Genomic DNA, 12,101 nt, shown 5'->3' with positions numbered 1-12,101 from the left:
AATGATGTTCAGTTCTTACATATTCTTGCTGATTTTGTGTCTACTACTTCTGTGTATTAATTAGAGAAGAGTATTGAAGCTTCCAAGTATAACTGGATTTTTCTACTTCTCATTTTTGGTTTGACAGTTTTTGTTTCACATATTTTAAAAGCACCATTGTTAGGTGTGTACAAATTTAGGATTGTTAAGTCTTTTTGGTGAGTTAATAACCTTTTAGCATTATGTCATGTCCCTCTATATCCCACTTTATCTGTTACTATTTCCTTTTTTTCCCCACTTCCCTGCCTTTTTTTGGGTTACTGGAACATTTTTTAGCACCCCATTTTAATTTATTGACTGTGATTTTTGAGTTCATCTCTGCATATTTTTGTGGTTACACTAGGAATTATAATGCATATCTTTGCACAGTCTACATCAATACTTTATCACTTCAAGAGGAATGCAGAAACCTTACATTTACCCAACATCCTTTGTGTTATAGTTGGTTTATATTCCATTTACGCCTATTGAAAATCCCTTCACACGTTATCATTTTTGCTGTCAGCTATGAAACATATTTTCAAGAACCAAGAGAATAGTCTATTATATTTACCCAATTATTTTCTATTTATGTTGCTGTTCCTTTGTCCCTAATGTTCTAAATTTCTGTCTGCTATAATTTTTCAACTGTCTGAAGAACTTCCTATTGCAATTCTTTTAGAGCAGGTTGCTGGCTATCAATTCTCATTTCTGAAGGTATTTTTGCTGGATATAGAATTATGTGTTGATAGTTCCTTTTTCCCCACACCTCAAACATTTTGTTTCCTTCTGACCTTCATGGTTTCTGATGAAAAATCCACTGTAATGTCAAATTTTTGTACTCCAATAAAATGATATGGGAAACAGGCAAAAGAAAAAAAATTAAATTTCCTTACAACTTATAGCCCATTGACAAGTCCTTGAGACAGGCAGAGTGACATTCCTCTAGGAACACAGCTTCTTGAGTGACCCTTTGCTAAGGGCAGAAGGCAATCTTAGCTTAACATTATCCTGATCTCCAGGATCCTGTAAGTCTAAGTTTCCAAGTCCTTTGGAAACTTCCTTTATCTCTAACCTCCCAAATATATGTTAGTAGTCATTCTCCAAGCATATGGCCCGCTGATAAATATCTGAAGGGTCCCATGACTGAAGGTTTAGTAAACTTGCAAAGTAAATGACCTTTTCCTAACAATAGCTAGTCCCCTCAGGGTCCCGTAAACCTTGTTTCCAAAATACCTTGGAGGCTTGTGCTGTCTCTAACCCCCTCCCAACTCAAAAGTATATAATCAGTCACTCCTCACAACCCCAGTGCATCTTTCTGCTCACAGGTCCTATCCCCTTGCTTTAACAAAACCAGCCCCAAAGACTTCTCATGAATTCTTTCTTGGCCATCAGCTCCAAACCCCAACGTTTCCACATCATTTGGCACCCAGTGTGGGGTGGACTCTGGACTCTGAGCCTCGGTGCAGACATGGTGAATACTTTTTTTTCTCTTCCTTTATTTTCAATCCAGGGGCTTTTCAAGGAGTATGGTCTTATTGGAACACTTCATGCCAATTGCTCAGGTTGCAATCCTCTAGCCTGTGGCTACTCTATGGGGAGGAGAAAGCGTGCCTTTTGGCTGGAAGTTAGTACCATGGCCAGAATGGTAATAAGACCCAGAAATTTGATGCCCTCTCTTTATTCCTGTCCTTAAAGTTGTCTGGGCATGGGGCAGTCACCTAAGTCATCAGGACAGCTGCCAATCTTAAGTCTCCTGTGTGAGGTTTCTTCCTCATTGGTCTAATGTGATCCCCCTTCACATCTCTGGTCTAGCCACTTCTGGTTGTAGGACCTCTACTCATTACCGGTGGAAACTAGGACCCAGTTGAATTAAAACCCAACTGGGGACCATTTTCTAGAGAAGTTAGCCGTAAAGACTACATGTGTTGAAATGTTGCTTAGACTATGATGGATTTCTCTATCTTTACTGTTTTCTGTCAGTGTCCTCTACTAACTACTTAAATTACAACATTGGGTAATTTCCCCCTTGTAAAACTTTTCTAGTTTTGTCCATGGGTTACAAACGGTGGGTTCTTAATGGCAAGGCAAGGGCCAGCCTTCATGGCACAGCTTTCAAGGCAAGGCACGGCACAGTATCTCGGTCCATACATCAGCACCCATTTTACAGCCTAGAATGTGATGGGGGAATGGGATGTTAGCATCCCTCCTACAGAGTCTTTTAATGATAGGGCGATGATCATAGCGATTTCTTTTGAGGGATGCCTCAGGTCGCTTTGACACCAGGAACCTGTGTCATACCCTGTGTATAGTTACTCCTATAATGTAAGGTTTTTGTCTGGTTGCTTTAAAGATTTTTTCCTTTGTGTTTTTGTTCCGCACTTTGATTTAGATATGTCTGGATATGCATTTCTGTGGGTTTCTCCTGTTTGGGGTTTTTCACTACTCAGGCTATTCAGAGTATCATAAGTAGGCTCTAGATTCCAGAATAGACTGGAATAATAATGATAAAACATTTTGAAATATCTTTGCTTCATAGGGACTGCACATAATAGAAATAGAAATATTTGCTATATATCCCAGATAGAAATTAACATTAGTTTAGTAAATTATGGTTATAACTCCTGCTCCCTTTCAGCAATGTGGAAGATTGTTGCAAATGGACCAGGATGGGGGGAATTGAGCTCCAGAAAGAATGAGTGATTTTTGTAGCTTTACATACCTAATAAACTGCGGGTCTTTAAGTCAGTTTTCCAGTTCTCTTTCCACTATAATATCTTGCTATACACTTACAGAGTTTGCCCCTACTCCCCAAGCTGAAACTTTAGCAGAAGTTTATGGTGAGATGTTGGTTTGAAATGTCTGCTTTTTTTTTTTTTTTAATCAGGGAGTGTGTGAAATTTTAAATTCCTTCTGGGAGGCATCAGGTCTTGGTTTGAGCAGGGATTGGTACATTACAGCCTGCCAGCCAAATCTGGCCTACTACCTATTTTCATACAGCCCACAGACTACAAATGGATTTTTTTTTTCTATTTTTAAATGGTTGGAAAAAATCAAAAGACGAATATTTCATGATATGTAAAATTTATATGAAGTTCAAATTTCAGTGTCCATAAGTGAAGTTTAACAGTTCGTTTCAGTGCCCATAAATGAAGTTTTAAGTTTATCAGAACACAGCCATGTCTATTTGTTTACGTATTGTCTAGTGTCTTTTGTGCTGCGGTGGCAGGATTGAATAATTACGACACAGACCGAATGGCCTGCAAAGCAAAAAATATTTACTCTCTGTCCCTTTACAGAAAAAGTTTGCTATCTCCCGGTTTAGAATAATGTCTAAGTCAGTTGAGTTAGAATGTCAGTGATCTGAGCTGTGAAAAGGGTAGCCAGAATTCAAACTTTGCTCTTTGGATAAGTGTCTTAGGTATAAGTAGAAGTTAAGAGTTACTAAATGAGCATTGCACTTGTCTTTTTAACAGATATTAAGTATTTTTAGTTCTAGAGCAATATTTCACATTGTCTGTACTTTTAAAGTTAGCTCTTCAGGAAATCCTGCCATTTGTGACAACACAGATGAACTAGAGGATATTATGCTAAGTGAAATAAGCCAGACAGAAAAAGACAAATACTGCATGGTGTCACTTATATATGTGATTTTTTTTAAGTTAAACTAGAAACAGTAGAATAGTGGTTGCCAAGAACTGAGGAATGGAGGAAATGGGCAGAATTTGGTAAAAGGGTATAAATTTCCAGTTGTAAGATAAATAAACTCTGGGGATCTAATGTACAGCATGGTGACTGTAGTTAACAATACTGCATTACATATTTGAAAGCTGCTAAGAGAGTGGAACTGAAATGTTTTCACCACAAAAAGAAAAAAAAGTATGTGAGGTAATGGATGTGTTAATTTGGTTGGAGCCCTTTCACAATATATATCAAATCATCACATTGCATACTTTAAATATTGCCATTTTATTTGTCAGTTATACTTCTGTAAAGCTGAGGGAAAAAATTAAGGTCAATCAATCAAATTAGGAGAAATTGGAAAAAAATAAAGGGCAATCAGTCAATCAACCAATCAAATCAGGAGAAATTGATTGGAAGAAAAGCCAGAACTGTTTCTATCTAGTTACTTGAAGATTTAAAAAAATTTTTTTAACATTTATTTATTTTTGAGAGAGAGAGAGACAGAGTACGAGTGGGGGAGGGGCAGAGAGAGAGGGAGACACAGAATCCGAAGCAGGCTTCAGGCTCTGAGCTGTCAGCACAGAGCCGACGTGGCACTCGAACCCACAAACCATGAGATCATGACCTGAGCCAAAGTCAGCACTTAACAGACTGAGCAACCCAGGCTCCTATTTGAAGAAGATTTTCATTTGGAGTCACTTGACACCCAATTGTGAGGGGCTTAGGGAAGTTTTCTTGTGTAGAAGAGATAAAGGCTGTTATTTAAATTTTGTTTTCCTGCTTCTGAGTTGAGCTTTTTACAAGTCTAATTACCTAGTTGACTTTCTGTAGACTTCTTTTGTGAGGCTGTTTTTCTGTGACTAGTGAGAGGAAATGTCTGGTGACTTTTTAAAATATTCATTCATTCATTCATTCATTCATTCATTCATTCATTCAGAGTGAGCCAAGAGCAAGCAAACGAGGGAGGGGCAGAGAGAGGAGGAGAGAGAAAATCCCTAGCAGGCTCCGCACTGTCAACACAGAGCCCGGCATAGGGCTTGATCTTCTGAACTGTGAGACCATTATCTGAGCAGAGATCAAAGTTGAACACTTAACTGACTGAACCACCCAGGTGCCCCATGTCTAGTCACTTTTAAATGTAGAGGGGGGGGGGGTGCCTGGGTGGCTCAGTCGGTTAAGCGTCCAACTTCAGCTCAGGTCATGATCTCGCGGTTGGTGAGTTCGAGCCCTGAGTCAGACTCTGTGCTGATGCCTCAGAGCCTGGAGCCTGCTTCGGATTCTGTGTCTCCCTCTGTCTCTCTGCCCCTCCCCTGCTCATGCTCTGTCTCTCTCTCTCTCTCTAAAAAATAAATAAATGTTAAAAAAAAATTTAATGTAGAGGAAATCCCAGCTCTGACCAGGAGCAGAGCCTGCCCTTGCCCCTCACCCCTACCCTATACATTTTTTAATGTTTATTTATTTTTGAGGGAGAGACAGAGTGCAAGCAGGGGAGGGGCAGAGAGAGGCAGACACAGAATCCGAAGCAGGCTCCAGGCTCCGAGCTGTCAGCACAGAGCCCGACATGTTGCTTGACTCACGAACCGAACCGTGAGATCATGACCTGAGCTGAATTTGGATGCTTACCCGACTGAGCCACCCAGGCGCCCTTCACCCCTACCCTATAGTTGGCCTTTCCTCTCACCTGCGTATCTGCCTTGCCAGCTGGCATCAGAAGTCTATTGAGATGTCCATGGCCTATTTCTTCCACCCTCTTCCCTCCATCTCAAGGACCAGATGAGCCACATTTGTACTGTGCATGCACTTAAAGATGTCTTTAGGCCCAAGTTAACTTTTGTTGCCCTTTGAAATTTAAGCTTCTTGAGTTGCCTATCGCAGAGTTCCTAGAAACAACTAATTTTAAATGTACTATTCACGTTGATTTTTAGGGTAAAAACATTATTCTCTTGATTTGGAAATTTACCTTTTAGGTGACAGGAAAATAAACATCTCTTTGTGCTGTGCATGTATATGTATTCTGTATGTATGTGTGTGTGTGTTCTATAACTATATTCACTCTTGGATCTATTACCACCATGAAATATAGCTGTCCTAAATACTATGGGCCATACCATCCTGGAGGTGAAACCAGAGTCTGGATAATAGTCACTCCATAGACTTTTGCTAGCTCTCTTACAGTTTTTCAGCTTCCAGGGCAGTCTTCAGATACAGCTAGCTTATCCTGGAGGTATCTGCTGTGTTTTCCTGACTGGGTATTCTAGAGCTCCAAGTGTCATCTGCCTCCTTCTCGCACATTTGGTGACCTCTGGGTCAGGATCCTTGCTGGGCTGCTAGTGCTTTCAGTCCCTTGAGGCTGTTCTCATGTGTTTGCACAGCCCCCAGTGTTGCTAATACAACAATGCCTGATTCTGCCCATGTGGGTGACCCACTCATCCAGTACTCACTGGATGAGTTAAGGGCACTGATGTCTGTGCTGAGGCTCTTGACTCTCTTGTCCTCCTGCTATAGCTAGAGCTTCCGGGCCTGTAGGGGTTGCAGGTCAGCTTGTTTAGGTTTCTTTGGAAAGCCCGTCTCTGACTGGGATTCTTAATCAAGTCCTTGAAAGCTGAGCTTTTAGATAAACCTGAGTTACATGCTTCACAGCCATTTTCTGAATTGTTACTCCCTCATACTTTGGGGGACCACGAGGTCAGGTTGGTGAGCTATTGTCTTCTCCCGGGACTACCTTCTTTACTAGGAGTGTCCTTGTCCCCTCAAGAACCTAGTTCCTGGTAAGATAGGCTGCTCCTAGGCATGTCCTGACAGGCGAGAATCCCACTGGTACGTTAATCAGCTGCTCAAGTGGGGCCCCTCTGTGGGTTTATGTGTCTGTGTTGATAATATATGTCCTCTGGTGCATACATTTCTATTCCTCTGTCTCCTTGAGATGTTTAAAGCTGGTCAGCTGCTGTAGGAGGCCCAGAGCTTAATTTCTACCTTTCCCTAAACTATGCCAGCTCCTATATTCATCTGAGATATTGGCATTAGTTTGGTTGTCTTCCTGCCCACGTATTCTGCCAGGTACTACCTCTGCCCACTTCAGGCCTAAGTGGTTGACCTACCTATCCAGTGTTAGTACTTCATAGAAGTTAACTTTTGTTCTTCTCAAATCTTCATCTACTTTTGTATCCTATTCCAAGGATTGTTATCCTCCTTTTTCTAGTTTCTGGAGGTAGGAGCTTAGATTACTGATTTGAGGCTTTCATTTCTTCTTTTTTTTAAATCAGTAACTTTAATGTGTATCTATTTTTGAGAGAGAGAGAGACAGAGACAGACAGACAGAGAATCCCAAGCAGGCTCCACGCCATCAGCACAGAGCTGGACGTGGGGCTTGAACTCACAAAGTGTGAGATCATCACCTGAACTGAAATCAAGAATTGGACCGACTGAGCTGCCCAGACGCCCCAAGACTTTCTTCTTTTCTAACGTAAGCATTTAGTGCCATATATTTGCCTCTCAGTACTGCTTTACCTGTGCCTCACAAATTTGGGTATGTTGTGGTATTTTCATTTTCATTCAGTTCAGTGTATTTTTTTTTTTAATTTTTTTTTCAACGTTTTTTATTTATTTTTGGGACAGAGAGAGACAGAGCATGAACAGGGGAGGGGCAGAGAGAGAGGGAGACACAGAATCGGAAACAGGCTCCAGGCTCCGAGCCATCAGCCCAGAGCCTGACGCGGGGCTCGAACTCACGGACCGCGAGATCGTGACCTGGCTGAAGTCGGACGCTCAACCGACTGCGCCACCCAGGCGCCCCAGTTCAGTGTATTTTTAAAATTTCCCTTGAGACTTCCCCTGTGACCCATGGCTTATTTAGAAGTACATAATTTAGTTTCCAAATGTGTGGAGATTTTCCTGTTATCTTTCTGCTATTGATTTCTGTGTTTATTCCATTGTGGTCAGAGGACACACTCCATATGATACCAATCCTATTGAATGTGTTTAAGTTTGTTTCGTGGCCCAAGCTATAGTCTTTTTATATGTTATGTGGGTACTTGAAAAGGCTGTAGTCTACTGTTGCTGGATGCAGTGTTCTACAAGTGTCAGTTAAATCCTGTTGGTTGGTTGATTGTGTTGAGTGCTGTCTCCTTGCTGATTTTGTCTATTGGCTCTATTGTTGAGAAAACAGTGTTGAAGTCTCCAACTATAACTGTGGATTTGTACGTCTTACCTTTCAGTTCAACCAGTTTTGCTTCACATATTTTACAGCTAATGTTTAGTTTTGTTTTGTTTGTTTTTTGGTTCATACATATTTAGGATTGCTATATCTTGGTAGATTGGCCTTTCTATCATTATTTAATATTCTCCATCTGTGGAATTTTCTTTTTATTGATATTAATATACCCACTCCTGCTTTCTTTTGAGTAATGTTTTGCATCTTATTTTTTCCTCCATTTTTTTTTTACTTCCAGCCTACTTAATTCCTTATATTTTAAGTAAGTTGTGGTAGATAGCATATAAATGGATCGTATTCTTTAACACACTCTGCTAATCTCCACCTTTTGATTGGTTTATTTAGACCATTCACATTTGCTGGTCCTTCAGAGATCAATAAAATGTCTGTCCCTAGAATACATTTTCTGGAATCATGTTTGACCTCTTTATGAGTGACTCTTTAAGTACTTTATACAATGGAAAGCTTCCTAGATGAAGAGAGAGATGACCTGGGGCCTACCCTTCCTTTGCTGTACAGCATCTGTGACCTTGGGCAAATGACACCACCCAGTTCCATTAAAAAATGCTCACTGAGCTGTTGGGCACATACTGGGCTAGGTACTAGGCATACAAAGAGAGGACATGACACACTCCTTGCCTTCCAGGAATTTAGAGTCCAGTGGGAGACATGTGCAAGTAATCAGGTAATTATAGGGGGTAAATATTATGGTAGAGGTTAGAAGGGGCATTTACACAGCTTGGGAGTAGGAGAGGAAGTTAAGTGAGGCTTCTGATAAGAGGTGAAGTCTGTGCTGAATTTTAAATGACCAGGAGAGATCAACCAGGTAAAAGGGATCAAAGGAAGAAAATTTTGAACACTTCTGAAATTTTGTTTTCCTGTGTTTAAGGTGAGATTGGCAGTCCAGTCAAGACAAAATCTAACCCTCATTCCACACACACACATTTAATATTGTGTAATCTAGATGTCCTCAGGCCTTGGTATCCTATCGGCTTGTTTATATCCAAATTGCATGGTTCTTGGTTTCGTTGGCCTCTGCTGGACTTTCAGCCTCCAGCAGAGTGTTCATGGTTAGGTCCGCAAGTCATCATGGGGTATTTCACATGTCTCCGTAAATCACTATCAATTATAGTCACCTTTCTCCTGTCTAAATAATTTATACAGTAGATGCTTAGGGTAGGCAGTAGTGAAGGGGACAGAATCAATCATAGGCTTCAAAAGACTATCAAATTTACACTTGATTTTTGTTATATTTCTAATTCCTGTAGTCACTCTAATGGTGTCTTTTGCATGTCAGTAAGTTTTATATTTGTTTCTTTCTTCCGACCATGTTCGTATTTATTAGTAAGGATTAAATCATTTTATTTAAAAAGTTCTTAACCATCTTAATCATTCTTACTCCTTTTTTGAGAACTCCTTTTCCGCCATCAATAGTGTTTCTAATAATTGGATAGATATGTGTATGCACAGAATACGAGAGCTGCTGTGTAACCTCATGGTATTCACCAGTAGCCATGCCTTTTTAGACGAGTGTCTGGTTTGGAAAAACATGAAGAATGATAAAAAGAGTTGGGATGCAAGACTTTAGAGTAGCAGGTAAAAGATTATGATCACTAACTCTGCAAAAGAGAAGATTAAGAGGGTGCCCTTTCAGTACTTAAAACATTTTAAACAAAATTTGGTAGTGGCTAGTTATGAGTACTAAAAATAATATAAGGACTGTATTGCTATGATGGGTTTAGGAAAAGATGGAAGCATTTCTAGCAATTGTTGAAATGGATCCCAAAGGGATATGGTAGAATTTTCTAGCTGGGCCTGAAAGAAAAATTCCAAAGTCTCTTTTTTGGGCATTCAGGTAAATGTAGAGGACTTGAGGGGCACTGGGCAGGATTGAGGAAGGGGCATTCTTACGTCACCCAACCTTCCCACGGAAGTAGCATGACATAGCAGGGAGGTATGGCTGTGGCAATCAGTCCACGGGTTCAAATCTCAGCTCCCTGATCTCTTACTGAGGCTCTTTTTTTTTTTTTTTTAATAAATGGATAATATGTGAATAGGTATGACTAAATGAATTAAATTATGTGAAGCATCTACCACAGAAAAGGGTGCCCCCCATAAGTATAGCTCCCCATGCCTCTCTTTACAATCTATTCATAGTTTGGCTCTCCAAACTCACTGCTCACCAGTCTTTCATACCAGTCTGTAGTATAATATACAGAATTGCTTACAGGATTTTTTTTGTCTGTTTGTTCATTTTACTTTGTTTTCAGCATGTTGTGCCTTTCCATGCCATGAAAGGCATGTGTGATATGCCTTTCACCTTGGAGAATTTATCTTAGTCCAGGGCTGGCTTTCCACTTGGGGTACTCCAAAACCCAATCTTGCTCATATGGAGGATGAACCCCTACTTAAAGATGGACTTGAGGTCACGTAGCTCTTGAAATCTGATCTGTGTAAGCCAAGGTAGCAATTTATTGATATATAGTGAAAATTTCACTGATTGCATTTTTGTGTGATGTAGCTACCTCACACCAGATTGAAAGATCTAGTTGTATATATCACTCTCAAACTCCATGGTGAAGGACATCATCTTAATAGCTTCAAGTTGACCATGGTGGGAATGTCTACATCACAGAAATCAGTAAGCTACAAATCACAGCACACCCCACCCCAAGCCTAATGTTAAACATTTATCACCACACCACTGATACTATCTCTGTCTCTTTGGGAGAGTTGTGTGGGAGGCCAAGTCATCTTGTTAAGGGTAGACTTGGTCCAGGGACCTTAGCGATGTGATTCTCATGTTTGATGTCATCAGCATGAGAGCTCCTTTTGGTCTTTTTCTGAAACTGGTATTCCTGTCCCTCAGCCAAGAGGGATGGGTACTTGGACATGACCTCCATCTGCCTCTGGGCCGTGCTTGGATGGGAAATTCCGACTGTGGGACTCTCCTTTTTTTGATCCTTTAGACCGATCTCCCTTTTATTCTCACAGTCCATCCTAAGTGGAGTATCAAATAAAATTGTTTGTTTTTACTAAATTGTAATCATATTCCAAACCTGCTTCCCTGAAATAAAGTCAAATTCACTTCTTCTTTGCATCCATTCCACTCCTAGATTAGTTTGTTTAGAGGTTTGAGTGTTGATGAGCTTTTTGGTCCCCTGTACAGGCAGTAACAGGGTTTGCCCTCATATGTGTCCAGTCACTTCCAAGTGTGTTTTCAACTAGTCTTTTTCTCAGAGCAAACACCTGCATTTTGCTCATCTCTAAAATCCCAAGAAGTACCATGCTGTTTGGTTGGTCCATGTCCTGATAAGGTGTCACTTCCAACATGGAGCCTCCACGCCCTCTCTTAGTAACTATCCTTCGATGCCCCTAGGAAATTTGGAGCCTTCCCTTCTTGTAAGACTTATCGCTCTAGGTTGTGGTCATTTGTTTTCCTGTCCTCTTTATCCATCCACCAGAGCCCTGAGCTCCTCAAAATTACAGACCTTGCAGTTTACCTGTTCCTGTATCTGCGGTACCAAGTGTGATGTAGTATCTTGTACATAAATTTGTAGCATGTATAAATTAACAAATAACATTCTGTGAAATTAAAGGTAATGTGAAAGTTAAATCAGCCTGTGGGTGTTTTTAAGATTAACATCCCTAAGTCCAAATCTTACACTGTGGGTTAAGAATCAATTCCTGGACAGCCTTTTTGCCCCCTTTACACTATTTTGCAGCTCTGATGATTGCTAAAGTATGTGAAAGTGCCTTTGGAAAGATTTCTATACAGGAAGGGTCACATAAAGGAATGCCACTCTGTGTCTATAACTTTGTCTATAAATCAGTGCTGTGATTTGTAGCTTACTGATTTCTGTGATGTAGACATTCCCACCATGGTCAACTTGAAGCTATTAAGATGATGTCATTCACCATGGAGTTGAGAGAGTTATGTGGGCAAATGAACCAATCCTTCTATTTAAAGAATAGTTTCTCCTCTGTGGATAGACCAGGTCTAGCTTCTTTAATGCTAACTTCTAAAACCCTGCCTGTGTGAAGAAAGGATGCCTGTGTTCTCCCTGCAGTTATTTTGTGGGCTCTCTTTTCTCACTGTGGTTTTGCCTTTACATGATCCCATCACTGGCAACAAAGATTTAGGTTAAGTACCCAGTATTATTGATAGTTCAGCAGACAAGAATGCAGA

General features: G+C 40.5%; 1 protein-coding gene across 11 annotated transcripts in view; it reads left to right on the top strand.

The window, feature by feature from the left end:
• The window catches only part of JADE3 (jade family PHD finger 3), a 135,160-nt gene that overhangs the window by 25,931 nt on the left and 97,128 nt on the right, over positions 1-12,101 (top strand). The window contains exon 1 of one of the 11 annotated variants that reach the window (XM_053891677.1): positions 6,804-7,165. The exons of 9 other annotated variants lie outside the window; for them this stretch is intronic. The gene's annotated coding sequence lies outside the window, so the exon portion shown is untranslated. Of the gene's footprint in view, positions 1-6,803; positions 7,166-12,101 lie in introns of those variants that run through there. One more of the 11 variants, XM_053891676.1, reaches the window with a different exon arrangement.

Source organism: Panthera pardus, unplaced genomic scaffold (genome assembly GCF_024362965.1).
Source record: "Panthera pardus isolate Hobbes unplaced genomic scaffold, ASM2436296v1 HiC_scaffold_27, whole genome shotgun sequence".
Classification (NCBI taxonomy): Eukaryota; Metazoa; Chordata; class Mammalia; order Carnivora; family Felidae; genus Panthera; species Panthera pardus.
The sequence above is the reverse complement of the archived record's forward strand: the minus strand, read 5'-3'. Positions and strand labels throughout refer to the sequence as shown.